The sequence below is a fragment of the Vigna umbellata genome, unplaced genomic scaffold, assembly GCF_029865625.1.
Source record: "Vigna umbellata cultivar VRB3 unplaced genomic scaffold, Vumbellata_1.0 scaffold_690, whole genome shotgun sequence".
Taxonomy (NCBI): domain Eukaryota; kingdom Viridiplantae; phylum Streptophyta; class Magnoliopsida; order Fabales; family Fabaceae; genus Vigna; species Vigna umbellata.
The window spans coordinates 34,719-47,042 of NW_028274457.1; positions in this window are offsets into that span (position 1 = coordinate 34,719).

The following is a 12,324-nucleotide window of genomic DNA, read 5'->3' on the forward strand; positions in this document are numbered from 1 at the left end:
GCCCCACCCAAAGGAGAGAAACACATGGGGGATTTACTTTTTGGAGGTGCATGCGGTAATTTATTTACTTGGAGAAAAGAGAGGAGTTGATTTCATTTTGGGCTTGTGCACATGGCCTGGTCCAGCAAGGGACATTGGGAACGCTGATTCATTCAAGAAGTGGAGTGTACGGTGATTGAAGAATTCAATTTCAATTGAGGTGGCACACATTAAGGAAACGCTGAATCACTTGGGCTGGAAAGAAGCACATGGACTCAATCAAAAAAGGGTTGCACGTCCAGCAAGCTTGGGAGGTGCAAATGGATGACCTGCAAAGCTGGACGGTGCTGGATCCTGGTAGCGGGATTCACTTGGATTGAAGACGCTGTCACAGCTTGGTTTTGAAAGCACATAGCAGGCGCACGCTGTTACAGCCTGGACACGCTGCAGCTGCTGATTTCATCTTAAGAGGGAGAGCACATGGACGACCCATGGGCAATTAATTCTGGAGCGTCCAAGCCACCTTGAGAGGAGAAAGCGGTGAAAGAGTGGAGCAGCCGCTACCCTCAAAAAGCACAATTCATTTTTCATTTTGGAGGCACACGGTGACGTTGTAATGTAAAGCTCTAAAGGGTCTTCGTTTGTTTCTTCTTCACGCTTGAACTCAATACAGCAAGCTTCTAATTTACAATTTCAAGCAGTGCAGCAGGGGATTCATTTTCTTCCTTTCTTTAAGTAAAGAACAGTGCTAGATGGAATTAGAGGAGCAGTGTTGGTAAGAACATGTTGATGAATCGACAAGTGTACCGAATCGCACAAGTAATATAAAATGGTAAGACCAAGTATCGTATCCCAAAAGACTCTAGGGACTAAACAGTTGTGTGATAACTCGATTAATTAAGACTTAAATAAAACGAGATCATTGATTTTAGATGCAAAGACAAAATTAAATATGAATGCAGTTTGATCAATAGTAGAAGAACACAATGATAAACAAATGTTGTTTAATATGAGATGAGTATGTTGTTGGGGTTAGATTTCACCAAGTTCCCTCTCATGTATATAAGAATTCTTCTTTATACATTAATGTTAACATCACTCACTAAATCACCTAAACCGATCCCTCGGCGAATAAGCCTGTCCTTAATCACCAGTTCATAAGATTCACTATTGCTAGAATGGAAATAGGATTCAGGTTTACATTTTCTAGCAATAAATGGATGCATGTCATTAATATCCCTTTCCCAAGCTAGGTATGTTAATGCACCAATATCCGCACCAAAGTATGGAATATTTGCCCTAGCTTGTTTATACAACTCATCCTCAATCCGATCAAATTCATGAAAGGAACAAGTCCTTCTTCTTACTTCATCAAGTTTTCTTTTAATTTCTTTCAAACTAATGGATTGATCAAAACTAGAAGACCGAGAGGACCTATATGAAGAAGAAGACTGAGAGGAATCATAACAAGACATCAAACTCTTTAGGTTTTGGTGAAGGATCTCTAGACAAATTCTAGAGGTAAAAATGAACCAAATAGCTCCCAAGAAGGAGAGGTGAGTCACAACGGACAGGCTTAAGAACCTTGTCCTTCCTTAGCCAAAGTTTCTTTGGTTGTTTCTTACCTAAGTGTTTGGGTAGAAATCTTTCAAAAACTTTTTAAATGCAAGAATGTTATGCACCTAGAAACCAAATGAAGGTTTATCTATATGAGCGCGAACCTAGATATCGCGGAGACATAAAATAGAAAGAACAAGAAAAAATCTTAAAGAAAGAATGGAAGTGGAAAGGAAAGATGAGACACGGCCCTAAGTGAAAGTGCAAGTGACACTTGGAGCCACTTGACACACTTTCACACTAAGATGCGTCTACGACACTATTATAATGTTTAGTGGTGGTCTTGAAATTGCTAAGAAAGGATTTTCCCAAGCCACTTAAGCTGTAAAAATGAAAGAAAAAATGAAACACAAATGTTCCGTGATATAGCACAAAAGTACAATTAAAAGTGTTTACAAATGAACAACCAAGTGTGGTTGTTGCTTCAGATTGCTAGACTATAAAAAATGGTGTGTTTTTGCTGCTGACATGGTGCTGGAACAACAAGGATAAAGTGCTCTTGGAGTCCAAGCTTGTGGCCACTTTAACAAGTCTTCCACTCCCTAAGATGCTACCCCTTGGGAGAAGCAATTTGGATGTTTAAGACTTCACCACAACATCAAACATCCATACAAAACCAGCAAAAACAGTGAGCACCAAACACGTTATTGCACCAAATTTTTCTTTCCAAACTCTGCACTTTTGCTTTTTATCAAATAGGTTAGGTGCAGAAGTTCCAAACAATGTAAAACAAGAAATTAAAGGCTGGAAAGGAAGGATGGCACGCAAAATGAACTTAAGAGATGCTCTAGAAAGGATTAAGAAACCAAGAAAATCAAAACATGCTGCAAAGACACCGAATTTACTGATTTCACAAATTAGCAAAAACTGTTTGATAAATGGCCTCAATGAAAATAGTGTTTTTGGGTAAAAAACTGGTTCTGGTGTAGCTGAATTTTCGAAACTGGATTGTACTAGTCCAAATTTTTTTTTAAAACCTGTTTAATGATAGTTTGATGTATGATTTAACAGTAGTGGTACTAATTTGATGATTGGAGCAACTTTGTATGCATTATTTGAAGGTGTTTAAACTGTCAAACAACAAGGGAAGGGATCACAACAGAAACTCACTAATCCACTTGCGAAATTCAAACAATTTCAATGGTTGGAAAACTAGTTTAAATGGTGGTTTTGCACATTGGCTGGAAAATGACCAAATGAACAGTATGCACTAGTTTTAATTGGTCAAATACACTTGCTGAACCATTGAAAATGCACAAGCAGTCACAGAATCTCAAAAACAGTTTAGCAATTGCCAAATTATGTAGAAAACTGGATGAAACTACAGTTGTTTGAAAAAAAATACACTGAAGCAAAGCTGGAAGATCAATCAAGTGATTAAAGGAGTCCTGAGTCTATATCTAGTTATAGAAATTGAGCTAGAGAAATAGCAAATGGCCTAAGACAAAGCAAAAAAAAATAAACTAGCATGGTGCATAGATGGAACAATACAGAATAGTGGTAGAAACCAAATATTCACACAACTCAAACATTCATTTCTGAATTATGCACGTATCATGAGTTAGAATCATGTGCGAATTGATCATACACACCAATCACACTTGTGCACAGCTTCAGAATCAGAAAATTGGGCAAATACATAATGCACCATATGAATCCAGAATTCAACTCTTGATGCAGATTTTGAAAACAGATTATGAAGAACTCAACCACTCATTTTGGAGTTCAGTGTGTATTACTGATTTTTAACACTTGAAACATATATGAAATCAACAAACAAACTTGTTTCAAGCTTTAAAATCAAGAAATTTGGACAGAAACAGATTATAGCAAATCAAAGCAGAAAATGAGTTTTTGTGCAGAATTTGGACTAGAAAATAGTGTAGAATGCTTGTGAGCACAAATGATCAAAGTTGACTTACTGTCATTTCTTTATAGATCAACATATAGCTAGCAAGTGCACTGGATTCAATGAAAAATGACAGAAAACAAAGTTGAGCAAAATCAGACCAATGCAATTGTAAAACAATGCAGTTCAATGCACAAGACTTTGACAAACTGGAAAAAGAAAATTAACGATGGAATTGGACTCAAACAAACAAAGTGCACCGATTAAAATGATGATTAAATGTTATGGAATAGTGAATGGAATCAAACATCCACAAAAAACACAAAATCGAAACTGAAAAACAATGAAACAGTGATAAACAGTAACAATACAATACGGAAGTGAAGAAAAAAGAAGGAAAGAGCACTTAGCTCTTGAAGCATAGCAGGAACTGACGGGCTCTGGATGCCAAATGGTAGAAGTAGCCTCCACGTTCAAGATTTGAGCAACTTCTCGGACCAGAAGTGGCAGCGGAATGGAGAATGGATGAAGATTTTTCGGTGCTTGCAAGGTGTTTGATAAAATGTGTGGCAGTGTTTGGATGTGGTGTGGTGAGGAATTCTAACTCAGAAGACTTTCGTAAGGGGAAAGGAGCTAGAGGAAGACAAGCTAAAACAACTTCAAGCAATGAACTTGTGAGAATAGCTGGATTTCAGCAACATTTCATTATCAAATTCAAGTTGAATTTTACAAGAGATCAAGCTTTCTTTTATAGATCAAGAAGAGCTATGATCCGTGCAGAGGAAGCTATGCAAAATACATTCAAAATGTGCTGGAAAACTAGCTAGCGTGTGTTGAAATGTGAATAAGTTGGCTGGTGTGTTCCATGTGATAAATGTGAGTTGTATGTTTCACAAGCAAAACATTTATCACGTGCAACATGTGAAATGGCTACTGTAAAACGCTGATGCATGTTGTCTAACTCTTTATGCAGCTTTTCCATTCGGCAATTGCACCCCTCTTAGCTTCCTTTGTTTCCTCTTTGCTTGACAACTTCCTAGGATCCTTCCAACCTTTATTGTCCTACAAAATAATGGAATTAGTTAAAGAGAATCTATCTAAGACTTAGATAGGGAAAGAGCTTTAGCAATCTTTATTCTATTTCCCTTTCTTTAGTCTTAGTTTTAGTTGATACTGCTTGACAACTTCCTAGGATCCTTCCAACCTTTATTGGCCTACAAAACAATGGAATTAGTTAAAGAGAATATATCTAAGACTTAGATAAGGAAAGAGCTTTAGCAATCTTTATTCTACTTCCCTTTCTTTAGTCTTAGTTTTAGTTGATACTTCTTTGGATGGGAAGTCCCTAAAGGGGTTGCCATCACTATGTTATGAAAAGTGCATGACTTCAGTCTTGTCCGTTAAATGGGCAACAACGCCGTTAACTTCATGCTGATGTAGCATACTTTTTCTCTTCTCTCCTCTGCTTTGCAGTTTTTTCTCTCTCCTATTCAACTTTTTCTCTCTCTTGTTCATCTCCATCCTCACCTAAAATCCCCATGCTCATCGTTTCATCTGTTGATGTGGCCGGAGAAATATTTGATATGGTGTTCATGGATACAATCTAAAGCACGAGAGGAACAAACACCATTAAGGAAATGTAGAATCAATTGCCATATTCTCTTTCTCAAAGCAAGAAGAAGACGTTGGCTTTAAGCATAGAAGAAAAATTCCTTGATCCCAAATTCATTAACTTTTCATCAGCCTTCAAACCTGCACCTCAAAATAATTCATCAATCACTGAAACGAATTGTAGGAAGAGAAAGATAAGATCCAAGGTTACTATTTACTTTGAAGGGCGAAAGAAGAGTAGTGAAGATAGTAGCACTTGGGATCATTATTCTTCAATAACGGCCTCCTCTTTTCCTTCTTGTAAGACGCCAACACCGCCTTTATACCAACTTGGTTGATGTTGTTGAAGGTTGCTAAAAGTGTAGCAGACCATTACAAGCAATGAAATGCAATTTGCATAACTTGGTTGCTCACAATTAATAGCATCTCATTGTTCAGTTTTTAATTCCAGCTATTCACCGTGCTAATATTCTTTGTTTGGTCTATTCTGAGTTTGGTCATACTAAGCATTCTAATTCTAGCTTAGTTCAGTGCATTCATACTTCTTTGAGTCATTTTCACTATTGCTTAAACCTTTTGATTCTTGGAAACCTGATTTTGGTGGTGTGATGGAATGTTTTACTGCATAATTGGCCATAACAAGGTGTGATTTCAGTTTATGTTGTTTCTGTGCTGTTGGAAATCTTGAACAAGTTTAATTTGATGTTTGAAACTTTCTAGCACAGTTCATTTAATCATATCCTGGCCTATGTGAAAATTTGCATTCTAAACCATCATTTTTGGGTTAAAAAATGTTAGTGGAGTAATGATTTTGAGTTGCAAGCGATTTATAACTCATTTCAGAGTTTAGACACATTTCAAATCATTAAAGAAAGTTGCTTAAACATTCAGTTGTGCTTTTGAATCACTTCCATACGAAATTGAGTGTTAAACCACCAAACCAGGGACATTTTTCTGGTGCAGAATAGCTATTCCAACCATTGTTTTGGTATTTCTTCTTCAAATTCATTTCTGGATTGTGGAAAAAGCTGGTTTAGTGTTTAGATCGAAATTAAATGATCAAAAGAAGTAAAATCGAGTGATATAAAGCGTATAGAACCTTGCAATCCATATTAGAGGCCGTAAAACTCAAAAATTCAAAATTTGAAATTCATTTAGGAATTTTATCAAACACTTTGCAAAATATCAAACAATTTGATTCTGGATGTGTTTTGATCTGCGATTTTGATTCTTTTTTTTTTTTTTGCTTGTTTAATCCATTCTAGCACCTTTCTTAGGTTCCTTTTGTGTCCCTACTATTGTTCAACTCCTAGCATCATTTGATTTTGCATTTATTGACCTCTAGAATGTCCATTCCAAATTTGTTATGTTGAGAACTTTGGTGCAGTGAATTTACTTTTGTTTGGTCTTTGTTTTGGCTTATTTCATTGGTCCTGTTATGTCATATTGGAGTTTTAAGCCTAAGTAACCATCCCTACCAAGGTAACATTTTAGGGAGTGGAAAGGGGGTTGAATGGTAGCATGAGAGTGTTGACCAACAAGTGAAATTGCCACTATTCCAGCAACATTTCAACAAGAAAAATAATGAAAATTTGGGCATCTTCACTAGCCAAATTTTGTGCAGCCTTTGAGACTAACCACATTTGACCATTTCAGATTTCTTAAGCCTTTTAGTTATCTGGTTTTGGATAGTTGTGCAATTTGTTTTGACCAGTTTGGTTCATTAATTGTGATTAATTAGGCAAACACTCCTTATATTACATGTGTTTGATATACACATGAAGCAGAACCATTCCCAATGAGGGACATGTATATGTCTCTTATAGGCTGCAGTTGCAGTCCATTCACAGAGGGCAGGTGGCCACTGCTGAGATGATTGTGGGGATGTATGATACACTCCAGCCCACAGGTGGACTATGGATGAATTCCATAATGTGGTAGCTTGGCCAGAGGACCAGTGCATGGAGGAGGAGCTGGAGCAGCTGAAGCTTCAGCTAGAGAGATGGAAGAAGATGAAGCTGATGATGATGATGCATTTGAAGATGCTGAAGATGAAGAGGAAGAAGGAAGATACAGAGGACAACTCAGACTGATGAGGAGCTGAGATAGCATTTACTGATAAATGCTATCATATGATTATGCTTTTGTGGTTTAAGTTTTCTGAACTTATTTGTTTTTGTTTTTAGATTAGGGTTTGATGTACTCTATTTGAAACCTGGTTTCTTGTGATGGTTTGCTATTAACTGTGATTGTGTGATAAGTAATGCTGAATGATGCTTATGATTAATTGATGTTGAGATGATGTGCACATTAAAATGCTTATACAGGTGATTCACAAGCTTTGTGAACAAATGCATGATATCATGATTGTGATTGTGAAATTAAGCAGGATGTGTATGTCAAATGTGAATGAGCTTATATGTGAGATTTTGAGCTCCAGAGTTGTTATTGTTGAATGCTATTACTTTGAAAGCATGAATGATTTTGCCCAGGTTTTCTATGATTGAATCAATTGCTTGTTTTGCATCATATGATCAAGGCCGTTTGTTGGAAACCTTTTTATTGGCCAAATTTGTAAAATTAGCCCACTAAAAGAGAACACTTTGTGTTCAATCCTTTTGAACCCTTAGCCTTGAACATACACTGAAACCTTTGATTGAAAAATCTTTACCTTGAGTTAAGTAGAAGATCTTGTGTGGTATTGTTAAATGTTCAAGTTTGGGGTTGTTGGGAAAACATGAAAAGCATTGAGCTAAGAGCTAAAAAGTAAGAATATGCAAAGAAAAAGAAAAGAAAAGAAAAAGAAGCAAAGCTCAATGCAAAGGCAAAAGAAAGTTGGGAAGAATAAGATGATTGTGTTGTATGATTCTCTTAACTCAAGGGTTTTGTGATCTAGAAAAACCAATTTTCTTGTTAGCCCAGCCACGTTATAAGCCATAGAAAAGTCCTTGTGATGATGCATGCTTGTGAATGTTTTTGATTGTGGTAAAATGAAAGGCAAATTGATTCATGTGACATTGTGATAGTAGAGTGAATGAGTGATTACCTCTTATACACTTGTGTGTGAGTGAAACACTTTACCTAGTGAGGAAATATTCCATAACACATGAACATCCATGCTTAATTGATTGATCATTCATGAAAATAGCATTTGTTGGAATTTAAATGACTTTGTGAACACTAAAGCATGTGCACATCTTGATTGAACTCTTGGTCATAAGTTTGAGTGAAGTTGTTACTTATCTTGAAAAGAGATTTTTGAATGAGTGAACCATCATATGAATTGGTTGAAGATGAGTTACATCTTATTTGCTTGAGGACAAGCAAAGTTTAAGTTTGGGGTTGTGATAACAGTTGAAAAACTGTTATTTTATGATTAAAATTGACACTAAAAGCAACCTTTACACTTAGAAACTAGCTTGAAATCATGCTTTTCTTCATATTTTTAGAAATAAGAGAGCTGGACAGGTTTATGCTTGATTTCAGTGTTTTTGTGCAGGTTTTAAGGTGAATTTGGTGAAAGAAGTGAAGAAGGAGAGAGATGAAATCAGAAAAGACATCAAAAAGTGCAAAAGGAGAAGCCGAAGTCACCGCTCAGCGGCAGTTTACCGCTGAGCGGCACTCAGGCACTCACGGGAGATCCGCTGAGGGGCAAAATGGCCGCTGAGGGGAGAAAACAAGACACGCACTTACCGCTGAGCGGTATTTTACCGCTGAGCGGCACTTTAATGGGCTTGGACCTAATTTTTTGTAATTTACGAATGGTATTTAAGCTTTAGGGTTTCCTAGGGTTAGGTATCTTTGGCTGGAACGAGGCAAACACTCTCTCTTCCACCCCTTTGAAAGGAGGATCTTGGATGCTGAGGCTTCCTCTTCACCTTTTTAGGGTTTATTCTTTCATTCTTTCATTGTAATTCATCTAGGTTCACCATGAATATGGTGAACTAAACTCTGTATGTTTGTTGGGGAATGAATGTAATCTTGTGAAACTCTCATATATGGAATCTGTTTTTACATCTTTTAATTAAGACTTATGCTTTCTTTCATCATTAGTTAGGGTTTTTCCTCTTTGCTTAATGCTTGCATTGTTTAACTCATTCGATGCATGATTATTGGTTTTGTCGATACGGGCACGTACGGGGAAGTCTAGATCCGGGGAATTTCTCCCAATTTTATATTGGTTGTCGTTAAGCTCCTGCACTTATGAACTGATCATTAGGAATGCTAGGAATTGTATGAACTCGTGATTAGGGAGAAGCCTTCTGGAAAGGTACATTAGAGAGTGGCATTAACAATGATGATTTGACTGTTGAATTCCTAAAAATATATGAGAGTGGATAAGATGAAATTGACCCCCAACAACATATTCATATCTATATTTCATTGAAAGTGTTTATCTTTTGCTTTTTGCCATTGATCACAATTCATGCATACATGTTTATTTTCTGTCTTGCATTTTAAACCTCAATTAATTCGTTTGTAAGTCTTAGTTAATTAAGAAATCACATAACTAAACTAGGCCGTGAGTCCTTTGGGAAGAACGATACTTGGTCTTACCAAGTTTTATTACTTGAACGATTCGGTCATACTTGCCGATTGAAAACAAGTTTGTGACATCATAATTTGGTGTTCATAAATTTGTCCATCAAGTTTTTGGCGCCGTTGCCGGGGACTCGTGGTTTAACTGGTTAATTTGTGTGATTATTGATTATCTTTGACTTATTTTTTTATTTTTAATTTAAATTTCGAATTTTATTTTATTTTATTTATTTTCTGTTTTTATTTTTAGTTTGTATTTATTGGATTTTATTTATTTTATTTTATTTTTCTGTTTTTCTGTTTTCTGTTTTTATTTTCTGAATCTTATATCTTTTCTTATATCTTTTTGTGCTAACCAAATCTTTTCTAGGGTTTTGTGTTCTTGTGTATGCAGGAGGCAATTCGAACTAGGAGCAAGAAAACAACAGAACTTCTGCTTGAAGGATTAGAAGACAGTAGACGGAGGAGAAGAATCAGAACATCTAGAGAACTTTTCCCTCCTCCGGAAACTCTGTTTCAACCATCACCACAAGGTTCTGACAATAGCACAGAAAATATGGAGAATAATAATATCAGAAGAACTCTTGCTGATTACACCAATATAGCTGGACCTCAACACTTTAACAACATAGCTAGACCTAGAGTCAATGCAGCCAATATGGAGGTCAAACCAGCACTGATCCAACTGGTGAAGAGCAATCAATTTAATGGGTTATCTCATGAAAGCCCATATGAGCACCTTACTACATTTAATGAAATTTGCAACATAGTGAAAATCAATGGGGTGCCAGACGAAGCAATTAAACTTAGTTTGTTTCCTTTCTCATTGGGAGGCAATGCTAAGCTTTGGTTGAACTCTTTTCCAGAAGGAAGTTTCACAGAGTGGGAAGCAGTGGTAACAAAGTTTTGAACAAGTACTTTCCACAATCAAAGGTGACAAAAGGCAAGCAAGAGATATCTTCATTTAAGCAGGGCATGGAAGAATCACTGGGGCATGCATGGGATAGATACAAAAGTCTGCTAAGAAAAACACCCACGCATGGCTTTGAAGAACAGGAAGTAGTCTTAACTTTCCTTGGAGGGCTTGGTTCACAAACCAAGATGATGCTTGATGCCTCAGCAGGAGGCAATATTAAATGGAAAACTCCAGAGGAAGCTATAGAAATCATTGACAACATGGCTACTAGTGGTAATGAGCTCAACAGTGAAAGAGGAGCTCCTATGCAACAAAAAGGGGTTCTCCAAGTACAGACACATGATGCCTTGCTAGCTCAAAATAAAATTCTAACTCAACAGCTGGAGACTCTGACTAAAACTCTTGCACAATTACCTAAAGAGTTGAAAACTGCTGCACAGGTACAAACCCAGTTGTGCGAATTATGTGGAGGTGATCATATCAATGGTCAATGTGCTTTTCCAGTGGAAGCCTTGGAGGATGTTAATTTCATGGCTAATCAATTTCCATACCGTCAAGGGAATTACAATCAAGGGTGGAAACCACATCCAAGCATTGGTCAAGGACAAACTGGGCAAGCAAATCAATATAATAAGCAGCAGCAACAACCAACCTTTTGGCAACAGTTATCTATGCTTAATGAAAGATCAACAAGGTTGGAAGAAACTCTTCAGCAATTCATACAGAAAACCGAATCTTCTCAAAAGAGCACTGAAGCTGCTATAAAGAATTTGGAGATTCAAATGGGTCAGATTACCAAGCAATTGGAAGAAAGGCCAAATAGAAATTTTGGGGCTAATACTGAGGTTAACCCTAGAGAAGAGTGCAAAGTGGTAAAGAGTGTGAATGAAGAGATAATTGAGTTAGAAGAAGGAGAAACAGAAGAAAGAAGAGAAATAGAGAGCAAAAACAATTTTCCTTTTCCAATAAATCAAGAGAAACAAATGGACTTCACAGAATTATTCAGAATGGTGGATAATGAAGCACCTTGGGAACATATTCTACAGAAAATTACAGTTTACAAAAAATCTGATGAAGAAATCTCTACAAAGAAGAGACGTAGAGATGATGAGGTAAAAGAGTGTATAACTGTTAAAAAAGAGTCATTCCCTTCTAAAGCATCAGATCCAGGCAGTTTTTCTATCCCTTGTACTATAGGGAAGAAAAAGGTAAAGAAAGCTCTTCTTGATTTAGGTTCAAGTGTTAACTTGATACCTTATTCTTTACTGGAGCAAATCGGCAATGTTAAAATGAAACCTGCAAAGGTTAAAATAGTAATGGCCGATGGATCTTCAAAGGAGCCATGTGGGATTGTAGAGGACATTATAGTTTGTGTTGGCAAACTTCAGTTCTTGGCAGACTTTGTGGTGATGAAGATGGAGACCGAGAAGATACCTATCATACTTGGAAGACCGTTTATGAAAACGGCCAGGGCTATCATAGATGTAAATGAAGGGATAGTGGTGCTCCAGGATAGAGAGGAGAGAGTGGTGGTAGATGTCTTCAAAGATGAGATGCAAGCAAAGGAGGAAGAAGCTAGTTATAAAAGCTGCATTTCGAGATGCACCCATGACTAGCCGTAAAGAAGAAAATCTTGAGGTTTCAGGTAACCATTGTTTGTTGTTTCAGGTACCCCAGGAAGAAGAGATTGGAAGAGGAGAAGAAATTCCTAGAGACTGGAAGAAAAGAAGACTCCAACTTGGCACACCTGTTAGAATCAAGAACAAGTTGTGGGTTGTGAAGGGCTTTAAAGAGAAGGAGATGATAGAGATAA